This window comes from Rhinoderma darwinii, chromosome 6 (assembly GCF_050947455.1).
Source record: "Rhinoderma darwinii isolate aRhiDar2 chromosome 6, aRhiDar2.hap1, whole genome shotgun sequence".
NCBI lineage: Eukaryota > Metazoa > Chordata > Amphibia > Anura > Rhinodermatidae > Rhinoderma > Rhinoderma darwinii.
The window spans coordinates 62,329,087-62,342,360 of NC_134692.1; positions in this window are offsets into that span (position 1 = coordinate 62,329,087).

The window sequence follows — 13,274 nt, forward strand, 5'->3', positions numbered from 1 at the left end:
GTTGTTCACTTGATGCTTGTCATCCCCACAGTAGAAGCCGAGACCATTCTTCCTGCGGAACTCTCTGCGTTGTTGGGGGGACACGGAGGCCCCGAGTTGCATAGGTACCTCCGAGTCTTCCGTGGAAGAACGAAGCAACGGAACCTCGGGAGGCATCATGGGGGAGTCAGAGGAGAAAACACCAAGACGTTCAAGTCGTCGTTCCCTGAGACGTCGGTCAAGACGTACCGCTAAAGCCATAACCTGGTCTAGAAAGTCAGAAGAGGGGTAGCTAACTAGCAGGTCTTTCAGGGCGTTCGACAGGCCCAACCTAAACTGGCACTTTAAGGCAGGGTCATTCCACCGAGAAGCTACGCACCACTTCTGGCTGCTTATTCTTACGCCTAGGACAGGTGTTCACTTGATGCTTGTCATCCCCACAGTAGAAGCAGAGACCATTCTTCCTGCGGAGCACTCTACGTTGTCGGGGGGACACGGAGGCCCCGAGTTGCATAGGTACCTCCAAGTCTTCCGTGGAAGAGCGAAGCAACGGGACCTCGGGAGGCATCATGGGGGGGTCAGAGGGGAAAACACAAAAACGTTCAAGTTGTCGTTCCCTGAGACATCCGTCAAGTCGTACCGCTAAAGCCATAACCTGGTCTAGGGAGTCAAAAGAGGGATAGCTAACTAGCAGGTCTTTCAGGGCGTTCGACAGACCCAACCTAAACTGGCACCTTAAGGCAGGGTCATTCCACCGAGAAGCTACGCACCACTTCCTAAAGTCAGAACAATACTCCTCAACAGGTCTCTTACCCTGACGTAAGGTCACCAGCTGACTCTCGGCAAAGGCAGTCCTGTCAGTCTCGTCATAAATGAGTCCGAGAGCAGAAAAGAAAAGATCAACGGAGGAAAGTTCAGGGGCGTCAGGAGCCAAGGAAAAGGCCCACTCTTGGGGCCCTTCCTGGAGCCGGGACATAATTATACCCACCCGCTGGCTCTCAGAACCTGAGGAGTGAGGCTTTAAACGAAAGTAGAGCCTACAACTCTCCCGAAAGGAGAGAAAAGTCCTCCGGTCCCCTGAGAACCGGTCAGGCAACTTGAGGTGGTGTTCAAGAGGTGAGGTGAGGGGCACTACCATGGTAGCGTCAGGCTGGTTGACCCTCTGAGCCAGGGCCTGGACCTGTAGGGAGAGACCCTGGATTTGCTGAGCCAGCGTCTCAAGGGTGTCCATAGTAGTGTCAGGGACCAGGGTAGACTAGGTATATGGGCTTATGATTATGTAAAAATAGGGGTCGGGAAACAGACAGGTGCGCCCTAATCTACCCGCCACGCTGTCCCTGCCTACTTGCAACGACCCGCCCTAGGCGACGGGGTACAACTGTGCGACGGTCCCTACGCTCAGTAAGTGCACGAGACGAACAGACAAGGGTACACAAAGCTAAGGGAAATGGGGCAGTTGCCCACGGCAACACCGTGAGCAATAAGAGTGGTGAACGAGCCGAGTCAAACCAGGAATGTACGAGGTACCAAACGCAGAGCAGAAGAGTAGTCAGTAAGCCAGGGTCAGTATGGAGCAGGGTCAAATAGTTAGGAGCCGTAGCAGGGCCAGGAAACCACACGAGAAGAATCACAAGCAAAGGAGGAACAGGAAAGGCAGGTATAAATAGACAGAGGGCGGGAACTAGCTCCGTCTGGCCAGGCTGCGATAGGCTCTCCCACTCCTAAGCCTGCCATCCTGAGTGGTGGAAGATGCAGTCAGTCTCAGAGACATAGACTCAGGTGCAGACTGATTACCTATGGGCGTATACACAGAAGTTGTGCCTGGCAGATCCTTTACAGCATCCTTTTGAAATTGAGGTGGAGATATTCCGATCAATTGAGTGCTGTGGATAACCTGTTTGCCAGTATCACATATTGTGTGATACTGTCTGCTGGGCCATGTATCCAGATCCTTAGTTGCTACTAGGCACCAGTGCTCTCTCCGGGGCCTCCAAGACTGCTCCCGATGTCACTGTCTATATATGTCATTATCGAAGTAGTCCTAGAATCCAAAGTAGTCCAACAACTGAATCTGTACAAAAAATACAAACACACAAAAATAATTAGAAACACCTAAAAAAGCAAAGCAGTTATTATACTTCCCTTTCCATGGTCCAGCGCTGGAGCCACAATGTCAATGAGCTGTGCCCTATATCTAAGCCTATCATATGTGATAAAGTCTGCTGAGCCACTGTATCTAATCCTATCCATAGCTATAGGGGTCGTAGTGTTTTAGATATGCTGTCTCAGAGGACACAGATACAATTGAATGTGGCAGACGCTAGCAGCGCGGCCCCCTCCTGCTAGCGACGCCACCGGGCATGAGGGGGCTGTTCCGCCCAGCTCATAAATGTTATGTGCGGAGTGGTGCGGGCCCCCATAGCAGCCGCTATGGCTGATATACTAGACAGGGGGCCCTGAGAGGATCGGGGCCCTGGGCAATTGCTAGTCTGCCCCCACCCTAATGTTCCCCAACTGACCCAAAAACCTTTTTTCATAAAGGTGCGCTTCACCACCATCCAGAATTAACTAATATTTTTTTTAGAACAAAAAATTTAAATCAGTATACAGAGGTGGTGGGGGTGGTAAATTTATGGGGGGAGCCACTTGGGACATTTTGGGAATACCCACTGCAGGTGAATTGAGATGGGGATAAGGATAAAAGAAACTAAAATTAGCAGCAAGTGTTGGAGGAGTGACAGGGCTGGCGGGGGCTTAACTGATGGGGTCTGTCTGGGTGGCAGTGGAGAAAAACCCAAGGCCGTGCAACATTTGTTGCTGGAGCTTCCCACAGGATAGATATCGTCCTGAGATTATTGATCATATTCTGATTTCAGACAGGGGGTCAGTGGAGTTGAAGACTGCTGTCGCGGTGTTGATGTTTGGGTGACCAATGGTGCAGCTGCGGATGTTGTGGTTGCTGCTGTAGAAGACTGCACTGTAGCTGCTGGTGTTTCTTTCTCTGTCTCTAGCTCTTTTGGTGTGGCCACCCATCAAGTTCCCGCTTCTTCTTCAGAGTCCCCCTCCACTTCACCAGGGTGCTGGAACAAAGTTGAATGAGTTGCCTCCCTCTCCCACAGCCGCAGTTACTCATGTTCAGCCTGCCTCTCCCTCTTTTTTTTTTACAATAACACATTTTTATTGAAATTTCAATAGAATGAACATGGAATGATTAGAATAATACAATATAGAATAATTATCAAATATCAATCAGTAGTTATGTAGAATAACAGCAGATACATATAACTCATCAGATAGAATCTAGAAGTTTGGGATACAAAGGTAGGTCAGGAGGGTTGGGAGGAATAGGGGAAAACGGAAAGGTCAAAAGGTTGCAGATACGTGGTCATTACGATCATCAAAGTGTTCACACCAAGGTCCCCAGAAGGTTGTAAAGGAAGCAAATCTATTCAGTCTGAGATAAAAGAGACGTTCATAAATACAGTGGTTCGAAATCGTGTTTATAACTTCAGTGCATGAGGGAAACGTGGAGGATTTCCAAGCCTTCGCAATCAGGAGCTAAGCGGTGAGTAGTACATGACACGCTAAACGTCTGAAGTCAGCTGGTATCTCCTCAATACCCAAAGAGAGCAGGGCCAGAGCAGAGTCTCTATTAATGTATATCTCAAAAACTTTCAGAAAGGAGGAGATTTGGGGGCAACTCCAAAAAATGTGGTATAGGGTGCCTGAATGACCACAACGGCGCTGGCAGAAGTCTGACTTGTGAGAATATATTATGGCCAATTTGGAGGGTGTGTAGTACCATTTCATCAGAATTTTATGGTATACTTCTATCAAATTCATGCATAAGGAGGACTTCATAGTCCATTCAAGTGCTACGGCCCATTGTTTAGTGGAAAACACCCTGTTTAGGTTCCTTTCCCAATTAAGAAAATGTGTCTGCTTAGCAAACTCCACGTCTCCATTAAAGATATCATAAATTTGTCTTGTGCGGCTCAAATCCGCTGTACTAGGATTAGAGAAGTGACAACAAATAAATTTCGGCAAATGGACTGTAGTTACAGGTGAACCATCCAGGTAAGATTTTATCTCAACATATATATATATATATATATATATATATATATATATATATATATATCCCTATTCGTATACAGGGAATATAGGCACTAAGTCCGACAACGGGCTAATGCTGTTCTCATGAAACAACTCTAAAACGTAGCGAAGACCACTTTTGGACCAATCTTTGATCTGTAAGTTTGGGATCAACAATTCTAGAACAGCCAGATGGGTGGGAATGGGGTCACCCATATCACCCTTGGATGTATTTGTAAGTAATGAAAACCAATTTTGTAAAGATACTCTCACCGTGGGTACAGAGGGAAGGGGGAGGGTAAGTTTTAAAGCATAAGCCAAAAGGACATTTTAAAGGGAGCTACCTCCAATGAGATGTTGCTCAATGGATGTCCAGTTGTTACTCCGTGATGGAGATACCCATGAGCTCATTTGTTTGACGCTTTGACGCTATCAACGCTTTCTGGTAGTTCAGAATGTTAGGGGATCCCAGCCCTCCCCTACGGTTGTGGGTCGTAAGAATGGAGGATGCTATTCTAGGCCTTCCTCCTCCCACAAAAAGGTTCTAAGTTGTTTTTTAAATTTAAAAAGTAAGGAAGTGGGAATGGGGACAATCAAAATCCGTAGAAAATATAACATTTTTGGGTGTATAAACAATTTATAGCAGACATTACGACCTAACCAGGAGGGCTCATGTTTAGATATGCCATTGAGTTCGTCTTGAAGGGTTGACAGACGGGGCCCAAGATTCAATTTAGGGAGTGAGAAAAGAGGAAAGCCCATTTGCACCCCCGGGTAAGGGATAGAAGTATTTTCCCACTGAAAGCGAAACTCTGCTTATATAATTTGTTTCAAGGTGGGGTTAATAAACAATCCAAGTATCTGAGACTTGGAAGCATTAATCTTGTAGTATGAAACTAAACCAAATCGGGATATAACATTTGAGATTTCTCTTAATGATTGTAAGGGGTTAGAGATTGTATGTTAAAATGACGTCGTCTGCAAATAGACCCAGCTTATGCTGGCGAAATCCCATGGGGATACATTTAATATTTAAATTGGAGCAGATGAATTCTGCAAAGGGTTCCATTACTAAGGTAAACCAAAAGGGTGAAATGGACAACACTGTCATGTCCCATTAGTTAGATGGAAGGCGGTGGAAAGGAATCCATTTGATAGGACTTTAGCCGAGTGGGAAACATAAGAGCTTGTATAGCCTTAAAAATATTGCAGATAAGCCCAAATTTACTCAAAGTGGAAAATGCAAAATCCCAATGTATTCTGTCGAACGCCTTCTCTGCGTCCAAGGTAAGGAAGAGAGAAGGCGTCCGACTGCCACCGACCCTGGCCAAAAGATTAACAATGCGTCTTGTGCCATCAGGAGCCTGTCGTCCCTTGGTGAAACCAACCTGGTCTGAGTGGATTCATGTAGGTAATACATCAATTAAACGCGCGGCTAGAAGTTTAGCATGTATTTTCGTGTCGCAGTTAAGGAGGGAGATTGGTCTAAAGTTGTCTGGAGTCGTTGGAGGTTTCCCTGGTTTAGGGATGGTTACTATCATTGCTTGGAGCATCTCCTGTGGTAGTTTTTCTGAGGAAATAGATAAATTGAACACCGTGGTTAAATGTGGGGAGAGGATAGAGGCGAAAGTGCGATAGTATTCATTAGAGAATCCTTCGGGCCCTGGTGCTTTATTGGGCAGCGTTAGACCAATTATTTTGGAGATTTCAAATTGTGTAACGGGCATTCAAAAGTGACAGCTGTTCCATCGATAATGAGGGAAGTTGAACCGATTCTAAGATTTTGTTTATAATTCTTTTAGTGGGTAGGGGGGTAGAAGGCTCATCCTTTAGATCAGGGGTCTCAAACTCGGCCGGGTAAGTGGTCCGCATATAGAAAAAATGGGAAGTTGACGGGCTGCATTACTTTCAAATTTGATACAATACAAAATTATTGTTAATCAATTAGTTATTTGAACTACTATAACACTATATTACTAGAATAATAATACTACATTACTAGAATAATAGCGCTAGGTTTAAAATTTGAGATATTTCTCCACGTGCTTATTTCAACAATCCAGCTTTCCAGTTTAAGTGTCGCTAAATGCAGTCCGGCGGCTCAGTTAGCACACATGTCAAGATTGGGCAGCCCCTTTTTAGATAGTGCCGCAGTGCCCTCTGTGGATGCTGCCGCAGTGCCCTCTGTGGATGCTGCCGCAGTGCCCTCTGTGGATGCTGCCGCAGTGCCCTCTGTGGATAATGCAACACACCCCTAGATAAGGCCACAATGCCCTCTGCAGATAAGGCCACAGTGCCCTCTGTAGATAAGGCCACAGTGCCCTCTGTAGATATGGCCACAGTGCCCTCTGTAGATATGGCCACAGTGCCCTCTGTAGATAAGACCACAGTGCCCTCTGTAGATAAGGCCACAGTGCCCTCTGTAGATAAGGCCACAGTGCCCTCTGTAGATAATGCAACACACCCCTAGATAATTCCAGTGTCCTCTTCAGATACTGTCACACACCCACTTGTAGATAACGCCACAGTGCCCTCTGTAGAGGCTGCCACAGTGCCCTCTGTAGAGGCTGCCACAGTGCCCTCTGTAGAGGCTGCCACAGTGCCCTCTGTAGAGGCTGCCCCAGTGCCCTCTGTAGAGGCTGCCCCAGTGCCCTTTGTAGAGGCTGCCCCAGTGCCCTCTGTAGAGGCTGCCCCAGTGATGTCAGGGGCTTGCCCAGAGCTGGAGTCCCAGGCAGAGCGCTAGTAGGCTCTGGGACTCCTGCTCTGGGGAAGCCCCTGACATCATTGTCGATGTATGGACAGCGATGTCAGAGGCTTCCCCAGAGTCCCGGAGCAGAGCCGATAATAGCGCTCTGCCCGGGACTCCGCTCTGGGGAAGACCCTGACACACTGTCCATATATGGGCAGCGATGTCAGGGAATTCCACAGAGTCCCGGAGCAGAGCCGACACCAGCGATCTGCTCGGGACTCCGGCTCTGGGGAAGCCCCAGACATCGCTGTTCATATGTGGACAGCGATGTCAGGGAATTCCAGAGTCTCTGAGCAGAGCCGATACTAGCGCCTCTGTGTCCCGCGGGCCCCAGATGACAGCCCCATGGGCCGCATGCGGCCCGCGGGCCGCGTGCTTGAGACCCCTGCTTTAGGTTATATAGTTTTGAGTAGTAAGAACTAAATTGATTTGCAATGTCTTGTGGGTTTATAGTTTTGGAACCATTTTCCTGAGATAGGAGATGCGGAATGGTAGATTTAATTCTTCGACTTTTTATTCTGCAGGCCATTAATCGACTAGCTTTATTATAGGAAGTATAATAATTCATACGAAGGGAGGTAATGTTCTTGTCATATTCATCTAGCAGGATGGATTATAGTTTGCGTCTTAAGGACATAAGCTCATCATGTATAGAGGTGGATTTAGCTTGTTATAGTTGTGACTCTACAGTTCGCATTTGATTTAGTAGGAAATTAAGATTAGCTAGCTTCTCCTTCTTGTAACGAGCACCTTGTTGAATCAGAAAGCCTCTTAATACTGCTTTGTGTGTATTCCATAGGGAGTAAGGGTTAATATCTGGCGAGTTATTCAAGATTAAATATTCTTGAAGTTGAGCGAAAATGTTAGCTTGTATTTTGGGAGTTTGAGAAGAAATGTGTTGATACGCCAGGATGGGAGAGGGGAGGTGGAGTATGATAGAGACAGGTAGAGAAAAATAGGGGCATGATCAGACCAAGTTGTTTTGACCTATCTGAGATGACAATGTTTTGTAGAGTACCCCTGTCTACTAGAAACATGTCTATTCTTGGAAAGGACTGATGTCTCCGGGAATAGAAAGTATATTCCCTGGAAGAGGAGTTCATACATCGAAACATGTCAGATTGTTCCTCCCTATGCAGCCACGGGAAAAGTACTGAAGGAGATCTCTTCCTGGCTGGAAGTATCCCATTGAAAATCCGGGATAATATTAAAATCTCCACATATAATAAGTTTCCCTTTAGTGTTTCTTCAGATCTCACAAATGAGTTTGTTCAAGAAGCGAATTTGAGAGGTGTTTGGGGCATATATATTGGCTATGGTATTAGGGGTATTGTTGAGCAACCCCACCAGGACAAGAAATCTCCCCCCGACATCTACAAGGGATTCAGTCAATTGAAAGGAGACAGAGTCTTTTATGGAAATCATGACACCCACTTTCTTTTGTGCAGCATTAGCCGTGAATATGACAGGGAATTTATGGTGGGACAATGTTGGGCAACCGAGTTGGGCGAAATGGGTTTCCTGTAGACAAATTATATCTGTGTGAGAGGATAATGTATCTCTCCATACAGAAACTCTTTTAAAGGGGGAATTTCACCCTTTTAGCATTTAGTGACATGACGTTATGTGTTCTGTGACCATTGTGGGAAAGGAGCAAGGACGGAAAAGGGAGGGAAACTGAGAACAAATTATACAATAACATCAGGTTTGAACAAACGTAACTTCACCAATTTAATTGGCTATCAGCCACTGAGAAGTGGGGCAAAAAGAGTATACCCGAATACCAATTTGACCTCTTATGGAAAGAGGTGAGCACTAGAAATCAGCGGTGTTTGGATCCTTGGTGCCAGTCCGGCGATAGTCTCAGAGGAGAAGCTTTACTTTTCCAAGAGGAGGAGGAAATTGGCAAGAATCCCCAATGTTTAATCAAAGCATTGCCTTCCTCCAAGTTGGTGATGACATGCATGGTTCCATTTCTATGGATAAGCAATTTTGTATGGAAGCCCCATTTGTAGGCTAGATTTTTCTTTCTCAGGGCTAGGGTAAGAGGTTTAAACTTCCTTCTCGGTTGTAGAGTTGCTTGAGACAGGTCTGCATACAGGTGGATTATTTCATATGGCTCTGGTAAGGTAGGAGTACGTCTTGATGCAGCCATAAAGGAGTACATTATTTGAAAAAGTGGATGCGTGCTATCAAATCTCTAGGGACTTCAGGAGGAAGTGACTGTAATTTAGGGAACCTATGGGCTCTATCAATTATGAGATCTGCTGTTTGATATTCAGGTAGTATGGACTTTATGAGCTGTTGGAGATAGGAATTGAGTGCAGCGGGGAGGACAGATTCAGGGACGCCCCGTTGTTCCTCCAGGTCGGCCAGTTTCGATCTGAGAGAACCAACATCCTCTTCCAGAGTTTGATGAGCATCCACCATGTCATTATGGACATTATGAGTTCTCCCGTTTTCTATATGATTAACTATATTGGTCAGATCATCAATGGCGGCAGACATTGTCGCAGAGTAGCAAGATAGGTCGCTCATAAATGAGCCTCTGAGTGCCAACATCATAGTCTATATGAAATATTCTGAGGCAGCTTGGTCTGTAGAGGGGATATCCTCTATAGGGTCTAATTAAGTAGTTGTATGTGGGCATTCCCCATTTTGAAACGGAGCCTCCAACTCCAGTCTGGGTTTCTGCTTTAGTGGACTCACAGAGGGAGACGCCCTATCAAGTGTATCAGGAGGAGGTGCCGCCATTTTAGGTTGGTGCGTGGACTGTGATGGGGGGTCTGGCGGGTACATATCCGCTTGTGCCCTTGAAGGATTATAGCAGGCAATGTCCTCCTCATTGAAGAGAGGGACTGACTCATCCATTCCAGCCACGTTGGTACACTGCAACTATAACACCTCCCGGAGAGGAGGCGGGAGAGGCGTCTTCAGAAGATGGCGTGCCCGCGTCTTGTTTGTTAACCCAAATCCATGAGGCGTCTAGGGCCTGATATTAGTGTCCTCGTTCGGGTCATCATGTTGGGGCTCACGGAGTACAGGCACATCTCAGCCGAGATTCGCAGGTACATGCTATTAGTCGCTTTAGTTAGTAGCTAAGAAGTCAGAGTGCGGAGCTCACAGAAATGCGACTGCTCCGTTCTGCATCCACGCCACGCCCCTGCCTCTCCCTCTTTTGATAATTACCTTGATATCTGTTGGTAGAAATTACATTTTAGAAACAGTGCAAGAAAAATCTGTGTCCAGAAAAACATATGCATTCCATAGTTACGGCTGGAGTACCCTGTTAGGCAAGAGGAACAGCAGCTGGTCATGATATGGATTAGTCCTGTGTAATGTATCCATAGGCTACTTACTGCCTGTCTCTAGGTGATGTTGTCATGTTGTTAATAAAATTACATTTAAAAAAAAAAAAACACACACAACACGCAGAGGGGACAGGGAGATGAATGTAAGAGCTGCTTCTCACAGACACTGGCAGGCATGATGATGAGATGTTGCTGTAGGTATAAATATTTTATAACTTCTACTCCTCCATAATCTATTATTTACCTGTTATATACCTAGACAGTGTTACCTGAATGCCATTGGTCACATAATGTGGGTCACATGACTGTCCATTCAGTTATCCTATGGGTGCTTTTTTTATGGAGAAATCTGTGGGCTATACCATAATTTTTTTTTTAAACATAATTACATGTATATTAGTAATCTGTATGATTTCCTATTATATAAATAAAAAGTGGAAAACCCCTTTAACTGGAGCGGCGGGTACTTAGCGCATTAGGACGAGTATTCTCGTCCTGTGTTACAGTCAGTGTCCGCTCGCCATGCTGAGCAGGGCAGTGGCTGTAATGTACAGCCACAGCCCCGTTCTATCGGTGGAGAGAAGAGAAACCTCTTCTCTCCACCGTTAACCCCTTGAATGCCGCGATCAAAGCTGATCGTGGCATTCAAAGCTAAAGTGAGAAGTGGGTCTCCCCTTTGATCACGTCACAGGAAATCCCTGTGACAAGATCAATGGCTATACCTGGTATTGGTAGACAGCCCAGGGTCCATTGAAGGACCCCAGGGCCGTCTGAACATATTTTCTGTTGTTAGCGCACTTAGGTATGCCTTAACAACTGCCTGTGTACAAAAAAAAAAGTTTCATTAAAAAAAAAAGTTTCATTAATATTAAAAAAGTTTTGGGGCGTGGCCTGGAAATGGAACTGGTGAGACGCGTGGTGTGAGAGCTCCTGCTCCCTGACTGCTCCCAAACCCGATTAACAGCGTCTATTTGCGACACACATCGCACTAATGCGAAGGGGATCACGCACCAAACCCCCGACACCCGCAAGAAGCGATCAGACAAGAACGAGGAGCGGCATACCTCATTATTTCGCGGACTCAGGCCTGCCTGCATCTCCGGCCCGGCTTTCCAAGATGGCGGACCGCACTGGCACCTCAGGGACGCCGCCTCGGGGAACGGCAACTCCTCCAGACCAGCTGCAGGATAGAGCGTTGGAACCTCAGAGGGGTGAGTCAGCCTCTAACCCGATATTACACCGTAGTATGAGCCCTGAGCTGCAGGCATTAACGACACAAATGGCGGCCATACCCACTAAAAAAGATATGGAGGGCTACATTTCCCGCCTTGAAGCGGTATGCAAAAACGAGATCCGTTCCCTAAAAGAGGACATTACACATATTAATGAATCAGTGGAAGCTATTGAAGTGCAAACACAGGAGCTGCAGCAGCATCAGGCCTCCCAACAAATTTTATTGGATCAACACTCTGCACATATACAAATGCTGTTTGATATGACGGATGATGCAGAGAACAGAAATAGGAGAAACAATATTAGAGTCAGGGGTATCCCAGAAGCTACGGGGCCCCAGGACCTCATTCACACGTTGCAGGGGATATTTAACATGCTGCTGGAAAGACCTGCGGATTCTCCGGTGGAAATTGATAGAGCGCACCGCACCCTGGGCCCAAAAAGCACGGATTTGGCCAGACCGCGTGATGTGGTGTGTAGAATCCACTATTTCCAACTTAAGGAATCTATCATGAGGCAAGCCCGTAACAGGGGTACATTGGACTTTGACGGGGCTCCGGTGCAATTACTGGCGGATCTTTCTCGTTCCACTTTAGCAAAAAGGAGAGCCCTACGACCCCTACTTGTCGCACTTAGGGAAAAAGATATCCAGTATTCATGGGGATACCCCTTCCAACTGCAAGTTCGCTGGGGATCTTCCTTGCACACAGTCTATTCACCGAAAGATATTCCTGATTTCCTCGCGGCACTAGATCTCCCACAGATTTCCATCCCAGAGTGGCCGTATTTTCCTCCCATGCCACAACGCACACCAAGACGAAATCACCGGATGGATCACTCCTCGACCCCTGCGAGACGCAGAAGAGTGCAGGGCCCAAGAGTTCCCGCTCAGGACTCTCAGGAATCTTGAGATTGCTCCGTTGATGCGTCGCCGGTGGCTTTTATGGAGTCTTACTGAGTTATACAGCGGTTAAGACAGCCATGGTCGTATATGTTGGACTCAGTTCCACGGGTCCCGAGAAATTGCCACCCCTGCCAGACATATTACAAGACTGGCCTGCCCGGCAGAACTGTTTCGATGAAGCACAGATGGTGGCTACCTCGACGTCGGGCCTGACCAGGTCAAGATTGCTGGAATAAGATGCTGGAACATTACGCTCCGCTGACAAGGAGTGGTTGGGGTTACTTTTTTACTGTTTTATGTTCTAACATGCTGCATTGGAGGGGTGGGGGAAGGGGATTTACGTGTGCATTACAGATTAGAACAAGCAACAAGTAAGGGATCAGGGATGCATTCCTCCTCGCTGACAAGGGGTCAATTGGGGTTATAGGGATCATATCGCATCATGTCCGCAGACTCCCGAGATGTGGTGGAGGGGAGATGATGGAGCTAATGGCATATAAATAGATCCGGCGTGATAGGGTCGGGAGTGACACACCAAGCCCCCCCCCCCCACCAGGATGAGAACCTGAGAATCTAGTCAGGATTATATAAATGGCGGTATAGTCGGAATGGCAGTGGATATATGTACCTATATGGTAAGGAGATTCCCTTAAAGAAGATCAATGACGCTAGGCCTATAAGAGTCAGTTACGGGTTGTTGGTTCATTGTTGTGTGATAAGGTGATAATATACATGTGTGTCCATACAAGAAGTCGGGGATTTGGGAGTTGGTTGGGAGTTTCCTTCTTCCATAGTCCAGTCAAACCCACACTTAGGGCGTGTTCGGTTGAACACTTTACTTTAATTTCTTTCCCCTAAACAGAGTAGTTTTGGGGCCGGATCACTGTCTGTAGTGAATTCATTAGTTCATTTACTCTTTCTTTTTCTGTCTCCTCTTACCCTTCCTCCTCTTTCCCTGATGGAGCCTTTAAAATGTTGCTCATTAAATGTTCGGGGATTCAAT